The following is a 16,920-nucleotide window of genomic DNA, read 5'->3' as shown; positions in this document are numbered from 1 at the left end:
ATATAAAATTGTACATTTACCTGGCTGCCTAGGTAAAGGAAAAAGAGAATGGGGCAGGGATGACTTCATAGCTTATGGTGATGGGGATGAAAAGGCAAGAATGCTTTCTCTACTCCAATGGAAATTAATGGGGCATGCATTCCTCATTCTCAGTCTATTTGAAACTGTAACAGGGGATATCACATCTGGCAAAACTACTTTGAGTCATGTTATAGCACTTATAGCATCATCTGGACTTTGGGAAACAGCATTTTAAAAATAAGGAACATTGTACCTCGAATCAGCATTGACAAAAGATTCTGATAAGTTGCAGGGGGCTTGCCTAGCTGTAAAACCATGTTTTCACGGAATGGTCCAGCATTTTAGGAGAGGGAGCTGACTGTTTCTGCAATCCTATAACCAACTTCCCCCCTTAAGTGGTGGCCATTGAGAAAACAAAGATCACTTTGTGAAAAGGGATCTTTTGGGAAGGAAAAAGGATGTTGTAAGGGTTCAAAACAAACCACATCAAACTGGGGAAAATTTCCTTCAATGAAAACATCATAGGCAGATGGTTCCTATATGGATAAAGGGTAGCTTACAACCTGAACTTGGCCATAACATTTGGCACATTCTTTAACTTTATGAGCCAATGAGAAGGTAATGACACTTCTGTGCCCCTCAGTGGTACAGACCTCTACAGAATACAACAAAGACTGCCTTTGCTAATTCTGATGAAGCATCTTATGATATATACTCCTAAAGCTTCAGATATATTGCATGGGAAAGTATGGATATCTTTATTTAAGACAGGGTGGTAGAGGGTATTTTTTTTCTTCCATTGAAATCTCTTTTGGGACAGAGAGCATGAATGTTAAAAATTCCTAATCTTAGTATCTTGTAGCCTTGTACCTCATTCATTTGTTAGTTCATTATTGAACGCCTATTGTATTAGGACCTGGAACTATAATGATTTACAATGTGAACAAAACCCACACAAAAACTTTTTCCTGCCCTCAAGTACCTACTTAATTGGGAGTGTGGAGGGAGGGAGACACACAACATGTACATAGATAAGTAAATCAAAATACATACAAAATAATTTCACAAGGGAAAGTGTTAACAAATAAATAGATAAAGATACTTTAGATTACATTGTTCAACTCACAGATCACATTTTATAGGAAGCCTTTCTGATCCTTTTAGTTAATGCCCTTTCCCTCCTCAAATCTTTGCAAACTGTTTTTATTCATAATAAATAAAGAAAAAGAATCTCCTATATAGACTGTAAACTCTCGGATGAGAGTGTTTTCTTTTTTCTTTTGTCCTTTTGTTTTTGTATCTTCTGTAACTATAGCACAAAGCTTTGCACATAGGTGATGCTTAATGTGCATGTGTTGGATTTGACTGGATAGCTGCCAGTGATCCAAGAGAAAGGATCTTTAATGTCCTAGTTCACTGTTAGACCATGTTAGAGTAAAAATATTGTGTGTGAAAAAAGTAGCCAGTAAAAAAGTTTTATTTTTTATTTTTTTGTGGGGTGGAGGGTTACTTATACTCATAAATTTTTCTTTACTTTCCATTGTATAGCAATAGTTCATCATTTAGTTGCCCAAAGTGTTTACAAAGCTGGAACTCAAAGAGCAACTTTTCATTTGATTAAATTCGTACTTGCCCATGGTTGTTCATTTCACTTAGTCCTACTTTCAGGTAGTTGCCATTTGAGGACTTTTTTAAGTCTGAGAAAATTGAAAGCTAATCTGAGGATGGACTCAAGATACAGCATCCAGTTTTCGGAAGTTCCTAATTAAAGAGAATTTTCACTTGCCTAAGTGGAACCCCAAACATCAAACAGCCTAATTACTTGGAGAACCTAGGAAAGGTCAGGATTCATCTGCACAGATACTTCCTATTTGAGAGGTGTGAAAGAGAAGAGAGGGTTAAAAGACATACAATCCAGTGAACCAGAGAATTAGCTCTTACTGTAGAAATGAATAAACGTAGACTTATGTGTGGTTCCCAGGAAAATAAAACCCAAATAGACATCAAAGGTTCCAAGAAGTTTGCTTCCACTTTAGCAGTGCAGCTCACAGGTTTTCTGAATATCCGTTCAGCTGTTTCAAATGCTGGTTATAAAGAGTCCCCAGTGTCCTATATTGCACCCGTGATTATAAAAATATTTAAAGCCACAGAAAAAATATATGGCTGTGCAGACACATATATTGATTTATTGTATACCATAGTTTGATACACATTGGAAGGCAAGGTTTTAGGCTGACAAGAGCATCATAGGAGCAGGCTCCAATCCATATATTATAGTGCCACCCTCAGAAAAGTAGCAGGGCCTAATATAAGGCTATAATATAGGGTTTCTGAAAACTCCCCTACATAAGCAGCAGACAACATAAAAAGTTACATTACTATTTATGTGACATGGAGTCATATTAGTAGTGATGTGACCACATAAATAGTAATGTGACTTTTTTGGAATATGGAAATTAAAGAAAAATGTTTCAAACAGAAACCATATATTATGAAAAATAACAAATCTTCCAGAAATGTTAGAGAAAAAAAAGAGATGGAATGGGGGAAGGGAGAAAACCCTGGGAGTACATGGGGAGGATCTTTATATTTTCTTCTTCTACTCTAAATTTTAATTTCTAAAGCATATGATGAAATGAATATATCTTTTTTCCCCCCTTTCTTTGCAACTTTATAGATTATAAAATAATTAGGAAGAGATCATATCACTTGTTCTTAAATGTCTCATATGATGTTGGTACTAATATTAAAGTATTATAAAATGTAAATGTGTGTGCATTATAAATAGGCTTCTCTGTGTTTTTGCTAGCTGCATCTTTCTGCACAATCTCTGACACCTAGAGTAATAAACTGAAGGTCCATCTATAGCATATTAATTACAACAACATGGGCCTGTATTAGGCTTGTCATATGAAACAACAGATTTCTAGAACTTCTTTCTTCAAGTCAGAACTATGTAAAAAGAAAAATGTGTATATATGTATATATATATATATATATTTATATTATACATAGATATGTACAACTGCATATTTGTGAGTGGATCCAAGTGGATCCAAGTTCAATGTAAAAGGAACTGGGGATATCAAATTGAATATGGATAAAACCCATCATCTCCTTAAGATTTTTCTTTGAGGCCATATGGTGAACTCTATAGCTTCTTTTAAATAACATTTTTCCTTGTACAAATGGATTTTAGAGATTTCTTTAGGTAGAGAATATGTCTAGAAAGGTTTTACTATGCAAGGTCCACTTTGTCTCTGTTAGCCAAAGTACCTAGTCCAGTTCTAAACATACAAATAGTTAATAAATTCTTGGGAAATGAAGGCTGATGCTATGGATATCAATATATCATGTTATAATATAAATATAATTTCATAATTTAAGTAGTTAATCATCACCTCTAAAATGATTAACTTTGAGGTGACCAAAATTCTGTAAACAATGGGTCTTAAACCTCGTCTCTCAAACTTTGTTACATTATTTTAAGTCAGTCAGGGTGAGCAGAACTACTGGCATAAAAACCTTTGCTTCTTGTTTCAAAAATCACTACACTGTGCTATAAAAATATTGCAGAGGATCTAATAAGGTGACTAAAAGGAATTTTATGAATATTGACAAAATATAGCAATATTCCAAAAGGCAGCATGTTATGGTAGACAGAAGGCTAGACTTATAATCAGGAAAACTTGTATAATGTATTTGGTAGGAGCTAGAGTATTTAAATATTTATTGGGTGTGTACCTCTTTTCTGTTTCAAAAGAAGGAATCTAAGCTACACACAAATATGTGGAAAACATGCAATTGATACTAATAATTGTTGTATAGTCTTTCACTCGACTAACTCTTTGTGACGTTGTGGACTCTATTATCCCATGGGATCTTTCTCACAAGGATACTGGAGAGATTTACCATTTCTTCAATAGATTAAGGAAACAGAAGCTAAATAACTTACTCAGAGTAGTAAATATCTTAAGTCACAGTTGAATTCAGATCTTCTTGACTCCAGGCCCAGGAATCTATATACTGAGCCATCTAGCTGCCTTCTATTAATATTAGAGGAATTTGAATTAATGGAACTTTGATGTTTTATTTCATACTTAGTAGACTAACAAAGATGACAAGAAGAAAATAACAAATGTTGGAAGGTGGGGAAAACAGACTCACTAATGCACTGTTTGTAGGATATCAATTGGTCAAGTGATTTGTGAAAATAATTTGAAATTATTATCAGAAGGTTACCAAATTGTTCATATCTTTTGACTCAGTTATACTATTGTTTTGTCTACATCTGAAATAAATAGAGAGGAAAACTCTGAAATTATAAAAAAAATATTTATAGCAACTCTTTCCCCAAACTGGAAACAAAGTGGCTGTCTTCCTATTGGCAAAATGAATTATAGTACATGGATATAATGGAATATTATTATGCCATTAGAACAATGAAATGGACAATTTCAGAGGAAATTGGAAAAATCTTTCTGAAGTTATGCATAGAGAAGTGAGAAAAACTAAGAGAGTAATTTATACAGTGATAATGATATTATAGAGAAAAACAACTTAGACTTTGGAACTCTGATAAACACAATGATGAGCCACAACCCAAAAAGATGCAGATGAAGTAGGCCACTTTTCCACTTGATAGAGAGGTGATGAATAAGATTCAGAAAGACATATATTTTTGGACACAGTTCATGTGGAAATTTGTTTTTGGGACCACATGGTTATATCTTGAGGAATTTATTTAAAATTTACTCAAAGGAGAAGGGGGCAGTGGCAGAAAAAGATTCATAAAAAATGCTTAAAGTAAATAAGAAGTAAAATTTGAAAACAAAGTACCTTTTTTGTTGAAACTTAATTTTTTAAAAAAGTTTCAAGGATTTGATCCTTTAGTCAAAGTGAAGGTTGTAATTTATTTTGAAAATTGAAACATGTTTCTGTTGCAGTAGCTCATAAACAACTTATTGAAGATTATGGAGAGAATAATTTTTGTTTGCAAAGTTCATTAAAGTGGTATACAGAATTTGGGGAAGGAAGGCTGTTCACAAGTGATGAAACATCTTGAGCTGTATGACAGACACTTTAAATTGTTATAGCTTCAGCTATGCTATGGTACTTGTAGATACATGTATTAAGTATTGTTCCACCAAGAAAAATATTGCTTTATTTTACAAATAAGCTCCTAAAGGACAGAAGCTATTTTCCATTTTTTCTTTGTCATACCAGGACCTTGTGGCATGTATTACACATAGTAGTAGCATTAAAAATGCATATTCAAAAGATTATTGATATTTAAAATAGGCAGAAGATCTTGGAAAACTAATATTGAATTGAAATCTAAACTGCACAAGTAGCAAGTCAAAGTACATTTTGGACAACCATTTTGAGGAAATAATCAAAATTAAAGTCAGTCAATGTTTTCTGCACAAATAACACTAAACAAATTCTTTATCTTGTATTTGTTACTTTAAAACAAAACAACCCTCTTTTGTCTTAAAGATGATCTGTGAGAACTAAATCCACCAACACAAGATAATAAATGATACTGTGTTTGATTTTTCACAAGTATGTTTGAATTCCATATGGCTTGCCTTTGACAGCAGGATTCAAGCTCAGGTTACGCATATGTGCAGTCATATAATTAACACAGCTGTTTGGGATAGCATTTTATAGTAAAAAAAAAAAAAAAGCCCTGAACTAGAAAATTAGGGAACTTGAATTTTGGTTTTGTCACTCAGTAGTCATATGACCACAAGCAAATTACTTAACCTCTGGGTCTTGGTTACCTCAATAGTAAAAAGAGCTTTAACCACATTTGGAATTATCTTTATTTTAGAGACATGAAGATCAAATGAAATAATGCATGTGATTCCTTTTTCTTTTCTTTTTTTTTTTGCAAATTTTGGGCATGGCTATATAAATGTAAGGTATTACCATTGAACCATGAATCTATAATTGATTAAATATGAAGACATCTTTTCATGTCCTTACTTCATCAAAAAATTTATCACTATTCTAAAATTAAAAAAGCAAAAGAGATTAGGAGTTATTAATCGGGGTTCTGTGAACTTTTTAAAAAGTATTTTAACAACTTTATTTTCAATATAATTGATTCTCTTTGCAATACTTTGTATTTTATTTTATACATTTAGATATTATTCTAAGAAGGGGTTTATAAGCTTCACCAGGCTGCCAAAGAAGTCCATGACAGAACAAAGATTAAGAATTCCTGCTATATAACAACTATGAATGTGGTTTTCTAATTTGGTTAATGGTGATTGATTATAACATCTATAGGACAGTGGAGCTTTATTCTTTCCATATTCATTCACTCTATAATAGATGGATAAAAACAGAACAAAAATCAAACCTCATCAATGATTTTACCTGATGAATGATTGATATTTCCTTCTGAGGTCAACAGCAGGTAATTAATATTTGTCCTTCTTCCTGCCCTTTAGATATAAAATTCTATTTTTTTATCCTTATTTTAGATTCTAGATTTGGTCACATTTTAGGCTAGGAATTTTAAATATTTTTCCACCCTGTCTACAAAATGTCATCTGCTGTGGGAAAATAGTGTGAGGTATTTAGACAGAATTTCAGAATAAGAATGGGGGATCAAGGTTCTTTTTGTTTCAGATTTACTGAGTGAACTTGTTTTCTTTGTATGATTTTATGCAACTTTAAATAAAATAATATCTTTTTATTTTCAAAATATATGCAAAAGTAGTTTTCAACATTCATCCTTGCAAAATCTTGTTTCATTTTTTTTCTTCCTCCCTTCCCTCCACTTCCTCCCCTAGACAGCAAGTAATCCAATATGTTAAACATGCAATTCTTATATATATATATGTATATATATATATATATATATATATATATATATATATATATATATATATATATATATATATATTTCAACAATTACCATGCTGTACAAGAAAAATCAGATCAAAAAAGGAAAAAAAATAATAAAGAAAATAGAAAGCGAACAAACAACAACAAAAAGGGTGAAAAATACTGTGTTATGATCCACATTCAGTCCCCACAATCTTCTTTCTGGATGCAGATAACTCTCTCCACTACAAATCTATTAGAATTGGCCTGAATTACCTCATTGTTAAAAAGATCCATGTCCACCAGAATTGATCATTGCATATTCTTCTTGTTGCTGTGTACAATGTTCTCTTGATTCTACTCTATGTAATTCTTTAGGATGGAAATTGGTTGGCAAAAAATGGATCCACTTTAAAGCACTTCAAAATTTCTTAAGACCTTGAGAAGCTTTATAAATTTGAAAAAATCTGAGAAACTCCATCTGATTCTAAACAAAATGGATATAAACCTGACTGACTGAAGCAGAAACCTGGCAGAAGGCAGCTTGTCTGGAAAGCAGAAAATCAGGTTAAAATAAAAGATGGCAGACCTTGTTAGAGCATAAAAGGAAAAGCAAATGATGTTGTAGAAAAAAGTGATATAGAAACTTAAGGGAGATTACTTTTTAAAGCAAATAATGATAGTAGCTTACATTTATGTGGTGTCTTTAACTTTACAAAACCATAATCTCATAACAATCCTATGAAGCAAGTAGTGTGAATATAATAATCTCCATTTTACACTATGAAGAAACTGAGGTTTAGAGGAATTATATAACATGCATAGTCACAGAGCTCATAAGATCAGAGCTTGTATCCCAATCCAAGTATGTTCTAACTTTAAATAAAACATTCTTTCCATTAAAACACATGACCTCATAAATGTCTTTTAAAAGAAAAGCAAACTAGAAATATAAAAAGCAAATGAGAAGGGGAAATGGGTGAAAGAGACTCCCCTCAACTTCTTTTACTTTTCTTCTATCAAGGCCAAATTATTTTGTAAGGCTGAAATGCTTTTTTTATAAATATTTAATTTTTTTATCCTTGGCAAAGTATGCTGTTTTTCAATTTTTTAAAACCAAATATTACATCTCACCAGGTGTCTTGAATTTTTTTCCTCCATTCATTTTTGAGTGGGGTATGATAATAGAAAGACATTCAAACTTTTTGAGCTGCTCCCAAGTATTTTAGAATTTAAAATGCAATAAGATTCTCTCGCCTCTTCAAGGAACATTTGAAATTGTATCAAGCATGATAAATGGGATAAAAATGGTACAGAGGGAAAGCCTTGCTTATTTCTTACTCAAGTAGAAATTTAAACGTTTATTATTTAGTATCCCATCCCCTTCAGTTCCCTTTTTTATACCATAAGACTCTTTGGAATCCTCATTTGGCCAAACTCAATATATCCTAGAAGAATGACAAGGTAAGAAGCCTCGGTGCACTAGGTGGAGAAGAGAAGTGACTACAGGACCATCTTGCTAACCAAAGGAAGATGATGGACACATGCATATTGTACAGCTTTACCAGAAATTATAGGCATAGTGATTATTACATTTTGACTCAGTGTTAAGTGTTTATAAGCCATTTTTTTTTCTTTTGGGAGCAACATGTAAAATTTCTATTTACATTTCTCCTTATCTCCAAAAATAGATGAAGCCTACAGGGTCTTAGGATCTAATATTTATAGCTTGAAAAGACCACTGAGGTTATTTTATAGATGAAGAAATTCAATGGCCAACTAGGGTCACACTGGTGTCAGAGACAAGATGCCAGCCTAGGCTTCTGATTTCAAATCAATCTGATTCCACTGTGTTTTTAGGGTTCATGCTATTGAAAAGATCTATGAAACTACCCTTGAAAAGCAAGTGGTATGAGGGTGGAATGGAGTGGAGAAAGAGAGAAGGAGAGGGAGACAGAGACACACAGACAGGCAGAGAGACACAGACAGAGAGAGACAGAGAGATACAGACAGACAGATATAGGCATAGACAGACAGCAGAGAAACAGAGAAAGAAAGAGACAGAGAGAGACACAGAGACACAGAGTGAGACAGAGAAAGAGAGAAGAGACAGTGAAGGAAATACTGAGACACCCAGAAGGACAGAAAGACAGACAGATGAAATAGAAAGACAGATAAAAGACAGAATGAGAGAGAATTTGAGAGACAGTTTGAGAAAGAGAATTTGAGTGAGAGAGAGAGAGAGAGAGAAAGACAGAGAGAGAGAAAGAGATACAGAAACAGAGAAAGAGGAAAGAGACAAAGAAAGAGATACAGAGATGTAAACAGAGAGGGACAGGAAAACATACAGATGAGACAGAGGCAGAGACAAAATGAGAGAAAATTTGAGTGAGAAAGAATTTGAGAGAGGGGGGAAGAGAGGGGGGAGAGAGAGGGGGGAAGAGAGAGCGAGAGAGAGAGCGAGAGAGAGAGAGAGAGAGAGAGAGAGAGAGAGAGAGAGAGAGAGAGAGAGAGAGAGAGAACACCTCAAAGTCAGGAAGTTTTTAATTCCTGGCTCTCACACATCCTGGCTGGGTCACCTCAGGCAAAGCCATTAACCCCTCACAACTCATAGTATCTTTCTAAGATTACCAGTTGGTTGCAGGGAAAGTTAAGATTTTAATTTACAAGAAGCTTATCACTAGTTTATCACTTATCAATGAAATTAAGGGTCTTGTAAAAATAATAACCAAGTTGACTTACAAATTAAATGTGTCTCAGAATTGTAAGTAAATCAAATCAGTTTCTAAAAAATTACATGGAATTTGATTTTCTGCTTGAAGTCTACAATCTTGTAATAAATATTCTGTAGAGCCACCATTGTGAAATTTTCAGGTGAGTGTCAATTTCTAAGCATTGCTGGCCCTGGTACCTACCTGCTTTGATACATCAGAATACTGGATGAGATGATGGTAGGAGAAATTGACAGCTTCTCTAAGACCCTTTTCTTTGAAAAAAAGATAGGGGGGGAAGGCTACTTTTTAATTTCCTGATAAGTGTTAATCTAATTACTAGAAAACTCTCAAGGTCTTATTTTAAAAATTGAGCAGAAGAGTCATGAACCTTTGAAAACTTAGGTCCTGTATGTACAACTTGTATTTTTCAGTCACAATGTTTTGTGAGGGATTAGACAAAAAGTTGCTCACAAAAGGAGGTTTAAGTCAGCTTGCTATTTAGCCTCTCTCTATGAACTGTCTCATTTTAGTCATTACTGTTCACTTAGTAACACTCAAAAAATGAGGGCAGAAAGTTTCCTTTTGAGTCCACAAAAGAAAACAATCTTTTTCCCAGGCAGGTGATGCAATTATTGAATCATTTTTCCTTCTGCATTAGCCAATAAATAAATAAATAAAGGTCCTCATAATGCTGCTTCCCACAGTTCATTTCTGCTTTTCATTCATTTCCTGAGTCCTGGGAATGCCTCCTACAACACACTGGGTGGCTGCGAGGCTGGAGAGTGGCGGGGCTGGGCAGTCCACATCTGTTACAGAGCTGCATCCCAGCTGTGTGAGACAAGTGAGTGCAAACTGCCAGCCCTGTCCTCCGGCCCAGGGGTCAATTCATCAACAGCAGAACTACTGCTGAGAGGAATTTCTCTCAGGCAGGATGAACCTCTAGTGACTTTTTCCCTGGGTCTAGACATCCCCCTCCCACATATGCACACACACTCACACACACACACGAACACATACCCTCAGCTATCAGTCAACTTATGGCTGAACTCTATTTCACCTTCTGACCTTTAATTCAACCCAGACAAACATTAGAGTGCGAACTAGGACTCTGTGGGACCAAGAGGCCTTTTCATCCACCTTTGCTTCCTTTCCAGCCTGACATCAAATGCATACATGCACTCACACACAGTTTAAGCCCTCCTGCTGCCACTTGTAATGACTTATAAGTTCAGCTACTGGGCAGCTAGACTCAGCTCCAGGGTTAAAAAAAATCCTTCAACCACTCAAATAATTTGCTTCCTATGTTAGCATAGGCTTTCCAGGACTAACAGGAAGAATGGTAGTAGGAGGAGGAGGAAGAGGAGTAGTAGTAGTAGTAGTAGTAGTAGTAGTAGTAGTAAGAGGAGGAGGAGGAGGAAGAGTAATAGTAGTAGGAGTAGCACTAGTAATGGTCGTAGTAATAATAGCAGTAATGGTTGTAGTCATTATAGTGGTAGCAGTAGCAATAGTAGTAGTAATGGTAGTAATAGTAGAAGTAATGGTGGTAGTAGTAATGGTAGTAGTAATAATAATAGTAATAATAGTAGTAGAAATAATGGTAATATTAGTAGTAGTAGCAGTAGTAATGGTAGTAGTTGCAGTAATATTGGTAGTAGTAGCAGTATTAGGAGTAGGAATAGTAATAGTAGTAGTAATGGTGGTGGTGATAGCAGTAGTCATAATCATAATAGACAAAATGGTAATAGTAGTAGTAGTAGTAGTAGCAATGGTAGTAGTAGTAGTAGTATTGGTAGTAATAGTACTAGTAGCAGTAGAAATGGTAGTTGTAGTATTGGTAGTAGTAGTACTAATAGTAGTAATGGTGATGGTGGTAGTAGTAGTAGTAGTAGTCGTCATCATAATAATAGTAATAGACATAATGGTAATAGTAATAGTAATAGTAGTACTAGTAGCAGTAGTAATGGTAGTAGTAGTATTGGTAGTAGTAATAGTAAAGGTGGTGGTGGTGGTGGTAGTAATGGTAGTAATCATAATAATAGGAATGATAGTAGTAGACATAAGGGTAATAGTAGTAGCAGTAGCAGCAGTAGTAATGGTAGTAGAAGTAGTAGTAGTAGTAGTAGTAGTAGTAGTAGTAGTAGTAGTAGTAGAAGCAGTAGTAGTAGTGGTAGATGTTATCTAAGGCTACTTTCCTGAAGAAGAGAAGTCTACTAGCTGTGGTTCAGTAGTCTTTGACAGTGGCCATGCGGACCACACTATACCAATTCTATCTATGGGGTTTCCTTGGCAGAGATACTGGAGTGGTTTGCTCTGTCCTCTTTCAGCGAATTAAGCCAAACTTGCCCAGGATCGCATAGCTAGTAAGTGTTGGAAGTCATATTTGAACTGAAGCCTTCCTCAGTGCTTTATCCACTTATCCAGCTAGCTGCCTCAGAGAAGTGTACTAGAGTGGTCAAATGCTCAAGACAAACTGATAAATAAACAAAACCAGAAAAAGTTCATCTCTACCTCCTGCCTCCCCAAAATGCATACTTATAAATTCTTCTAAAGAAGAAATTCTGGTCCATCTATTCTATTTTAGAAAACTAGTCCTTGAAAGTGAAAATAATTGAAGGAAATGGGCAAACAGATATATGGCAATGGCTTTTTTCTATCAATTCTTTGGAAGGGTTTTGGTCACTCTCTGGCTTAACTGCTTCATCTTGGAATTTGAATGAAGTGGTAGTGAGAAACTGATCAGTCTTTGTTACATAAAAGTTGGCTCTTCAAAGGCTTTAATTGAGTGATTCTATTAGGAAGATGTCAACTTTTTCATCCTGTATTTCCCCCACCCCCTAACCCCCACTCCATGGGAATTATTCCATCATTCACAACTTGCCCAAAGATAAAAATTCAGGGAACAAAATCTCCTAATTTTAATTTCTATTTACTAGCCTCAGCCTTGATTTTACAGATAGCATCTTTCCCCACTTACTTTCTTTTCTTTCTTTTTTTTTTTTTTTTTTTTGGCTTGTTCACGAATATATAATATATCTGAGAGGTATAAAAGGTGATCTGATTTTGCTACATTTTGAGAGGCATTTTATTTAGACACATTTTAGCATTATATTGCCACTTGTAAGTAAATTACCCAAATATTTTGTTTTGTATTACCTTCTCCTGACTATAAAGCAGGGATTGTACTGGTCCTGCATCATGCTTTTCCTATATTTTCAAAGGACCAAAAAGGCTCATTTTAAAGCAAAACAAAACAAAAACAAACAAACAAAAACTAAAGAGAATTGAAAGGAGAGGCGATGTAATTATGGAACCCAGGATACATGTTTGGGTGACATTCATAAAATATTAAACTGGAAAGAGAACTTCATTTAATTTAATCCCCTCTCTAAAAAATAGAATTGGAAACTGCACCCCAGAGAGGTTTGCCCAAGGTCATACAAGGAGACATTCAGGATTAAACTCCATGTTTCATACAGTATATATTAGACTATGTTCTAATATTTCCCATAGAATTGAATGGTTTTCCTTTAACAGTGACCTAGATTTGGACTGTCAGGAGTGTTATGGGTCAGGATTATGGGATACTGATAAAATTCTATAAGATGAATCAACTCTGAAGTACTTCTTTCATTCTTGAAATGAGATAGTACAATACAATAGCTAGATAGAGGCAGCTAGGTGTCACAGTGTTAGAGTATTAAGCCTAAAGTCAGGAAGACTCATTTTCCTAAATTGAAATGTGACCTCAGATAGTTATTAGTTGTATGACTCCAGTTAAGTCACATAATCCTATTTGCTTCAACTTCCTCAGATGGGGGGGGGGGGGGAGAGAAGGAAATAGCAAACTAGTCTAGTATCTTTGCTAAGAAAACTCCAAATGAAGTTATGAAAAGTCAGATACAACTGAAAAAAATGACTGAAAAACACTTCTATTCTCATTTCTTTACTATTACAAGAAGTACTCCTATAAATACTTTGCTATATATTGGACTTTTTTTTTTTTTTTTTGGTTGTGTTTTTGACTGCTATGCTATATAAACTCCACAGTGAGATTACTGGGTCAAAGAATATGAACAATTTAATTCTTTTCTTGCACAACTGAATATTGATATCCATTCTTATGGAGCCAATTCACAGTTCCACCAACAGTGTATTAGTATGTCTGTCTTTCCACCATCCCTTCAACATTTACTGTTCCCATTCTTTTCATTATGTTTCTCAATTTGCATCCTGGGAGACAAAGCCTAAGAGTTATTTTAATTTACAATTCTCTTACCATTAAGTGATTTGGATCAAGTTCTCATGTCATTCACAGCCTGCAATTCTTTTGAAAATAGTTTGCTCATATCCTCTGACCACTTATCTACTGGGGAATGATTTACCAGAGAATTTCTAACCAGCTGCATCATATCTTGGTTGAAGTTCTAGGCCGAGGCCTAAATGACTATAACCACCCAAGTAGCACAAGTCTATAGAAAAGCTCTGTATCAAATTCCTTATTGCTTTTAGGAAATGAAGTTTCTGAATAAAAATAAATAAAACCATTACATCAATGCCATTTGTTAGGACATTATTGATATATAGGTATTACATCACTAAGAGCCTAACCCAAATGGCAAATAGCATCCTGAATTCTAAAGCCATTTCATAATTAATTTATATTGATGTACAGTACAAGACATTCTCAATTATCTAGGTCTTAAAAATATTAAGTTTTAATTTTCTTTTTAATTATTTCTATATTCCATGCAGTTATTTTTATGAATTTGTAAATCAAATCTATGCATTATTACATATATTATTTTTTGTATCTATACCAAGTCCACTAATGGCTTACTGTGTTGTTTCAAAGAGTTGACCTTGGGTTTTCAGAAGTCATTTCAGTTTAGGAAAAGGTCTGGTAGGTCTTAACAAAAAATCGGGAAATGTTCAAGACAATAGGAATGCAGAGATAGATGTAGGATCAAAGGATATTGGCTCTAATTTCAGGAACTACACATCCTAATGGGGGTGGGGTGGGGAAAGACATATACACAAATAATTATGATGCAGGTATAATGAGATAAATGCATAAGAAATGTGAGAAAGGAGAGCTTACCTTCCTTGTTTTACAAGCACCTATCTCATACAGATGTTATGAGGCTCAAATAGCAAATTATCTATAAAGCACTTTCCAGATCTTAAAGCAGTATACAGATGTTAACTGATGATAAAGATTATAACAATTATTTTTTTCTGACCTTTCATTTCATTGGCATAGACAATACCCATCACATCAAAAGCAGGACCTGCCTCTGAGGTTGCCTCTCAATTATATATAATAATAAATGTATAATATATACTGCACATAGTTATAGTTCAATTTTTTAATGGATTTGTGATCTCATCAACATAGGTATTCTTTCCTTATAAAGCACCTACTAGATGGCAGGCCCTGGCAAAGTAGGTAGTATTATTATTCCCATTTTTATAACTGGGGAAACCGAGATTAAGTGACTTGTCCAGAATCACACAGCTAGTATCTGAGACTGCCTTTGAACTCAGGTCTTCCTGATTTCAGGCATAGTACTTGCTCCATCCACTGTGGCCACAAGCTGGCTCTATGCAATAAGGCAGATTACTATTTATCCCTTTCTTTTTATCCTTTGCAATTCTCTTTTATGGAATCTGTCCAATCAAGTGGAATTTTTTAACATTGTATGGCTGGTCAATAGTGTAGTGCTCAGGCTAGCCTCAAGTTATGGTCTGATCTTGTTACATGACTAGCCCTCCTTCTTTTCCTTTAATCCTCATGTTTTTTTATACATGGTATCTTTTACATTGCTCCTGGCTTATAAGTTATTATTATAAGGGAACTAGAGGCACAGAACACAGAGTCAGGATGATATAAATTTGAATCCAGTCTCAGACACTTATAAGTTTCTGACTTCTGAGTGGACACTTAACCTCTATCTTTTTCAGTTTCTTATTTTTGAAATGGGCATATCAGCAACACTAATGGCCAGGGTTGTTGTGATAATCAAATGACAGAATATTGGTAAAATGCTTAACACAGTGCCAAGCACATAGCAGGTACTTAATAAATACTCATTTCCTATGTGACTCCCTACTTCTTTGGGCAAATTCATTTTGATTTGTGTTTCATAATTCATGTAAACATAGGAAAAATAGTAGTTTGCTTTAATTCTCTACTTCTGTTTAAATGCTATTTTTTAATTTTCTATTTTATTTCTATATTTTGTCATCTCATGCATTATTGCATATATAATGTTTATATAATGCTGCATTAGTACACATATGGAGTCTACTAAAGCCTTATTCTACTCCATAATCATGGGAAAGGAAATTTATATATAGACTAAACAGAAAATAATAGTATTTAAAATCAATCTTTGCACCAAGTTGTAGCTTACAGTGATTAAAAGTACTTCAGTTTCACAAAGCAGTCTAGCCTACTCTTACCCTCTTTTCAGTTCTGGGATTTCAGTTCAGTTATTTTCTCTTTTAAATTCCAAATAGACTAATCTTTGAGTAGTTTGTTATATTTGTTTCACCATTTGATTTTTTAGGGTGGCTTGACTCCTTTTTTTTATGGTCATGGATTTCATATAGATATACTCATTCAAATCAAGATCATGTTTGTAAATTTATTTTCAGTAATGATAATTGATTTATTTAAAGTGGGAAGATGCAATATAGTAAAAATGGAATTTGATTTGAAGTGAGATTAAAAATTATTGAGGTTTGAATCTTGGTTTTGTACTTATTAGTTAGATGATCTTGGACAAATCACTTCACATTTCTGTAAAATAGGGATACTTTAAATATCCCCTCTTAAGGTTGTAGTAAATATCAAATAAGATAATGTGTGTAAAATCTTTGTGGATCAAAATGTTCTATATAAATATGAGTGATTGCTATAAGTAAATGGTAATGTATCTGAATTCATATGATTATGTTTCAACTTCATCATGCTTCATTTCATGGGGATAATCTGAAGCTAGTAAACATTTTCACATTTCAGAGAACTTTTCTTACAATAACTCTGTGAGGCTGGTAATATAAATCTTTTCTTTTTCCAGTTAGTCAACAAGCATTTATTAAGAACCTATTGTGATCCAGGCATTGTGCTGCCTACTGTAGATATAGAGACAAATAGAAAACACTCCTTGACCTTAAGGAGTTTTTACATCCTTTTTGTTGTTCCTGTTGTTTGTTCTTTGCTTTCTTTTCTTTTCACTTAACAGTATTTTATTTTTTTTCCAATTGCATGTAAAGATAGTTTTCAACATTCATTTATGTCAAATTTAGAGTTCCAAACTTTTTCTCCCTCCCTCCTTCTCCT

The sequence above is a fragment of the Sminthopsis crassicaudata genome, chromosome 1 (assembly GCF_048593235.1).
Source record: "Sminthopsis crassicaudata isolate SCR6 chromosome 1, ASM4859323v1, whole genome shotgun sequence".
NCBI lineage: Eukaryota > Metazoa > Chordata > Mammalia > Dasyuromorphia > Dasyuridae > Sminthopsis > Sminthopsis crassicaudata.
Note: the sequence above shows the minus strand (reverse complement) of the source record.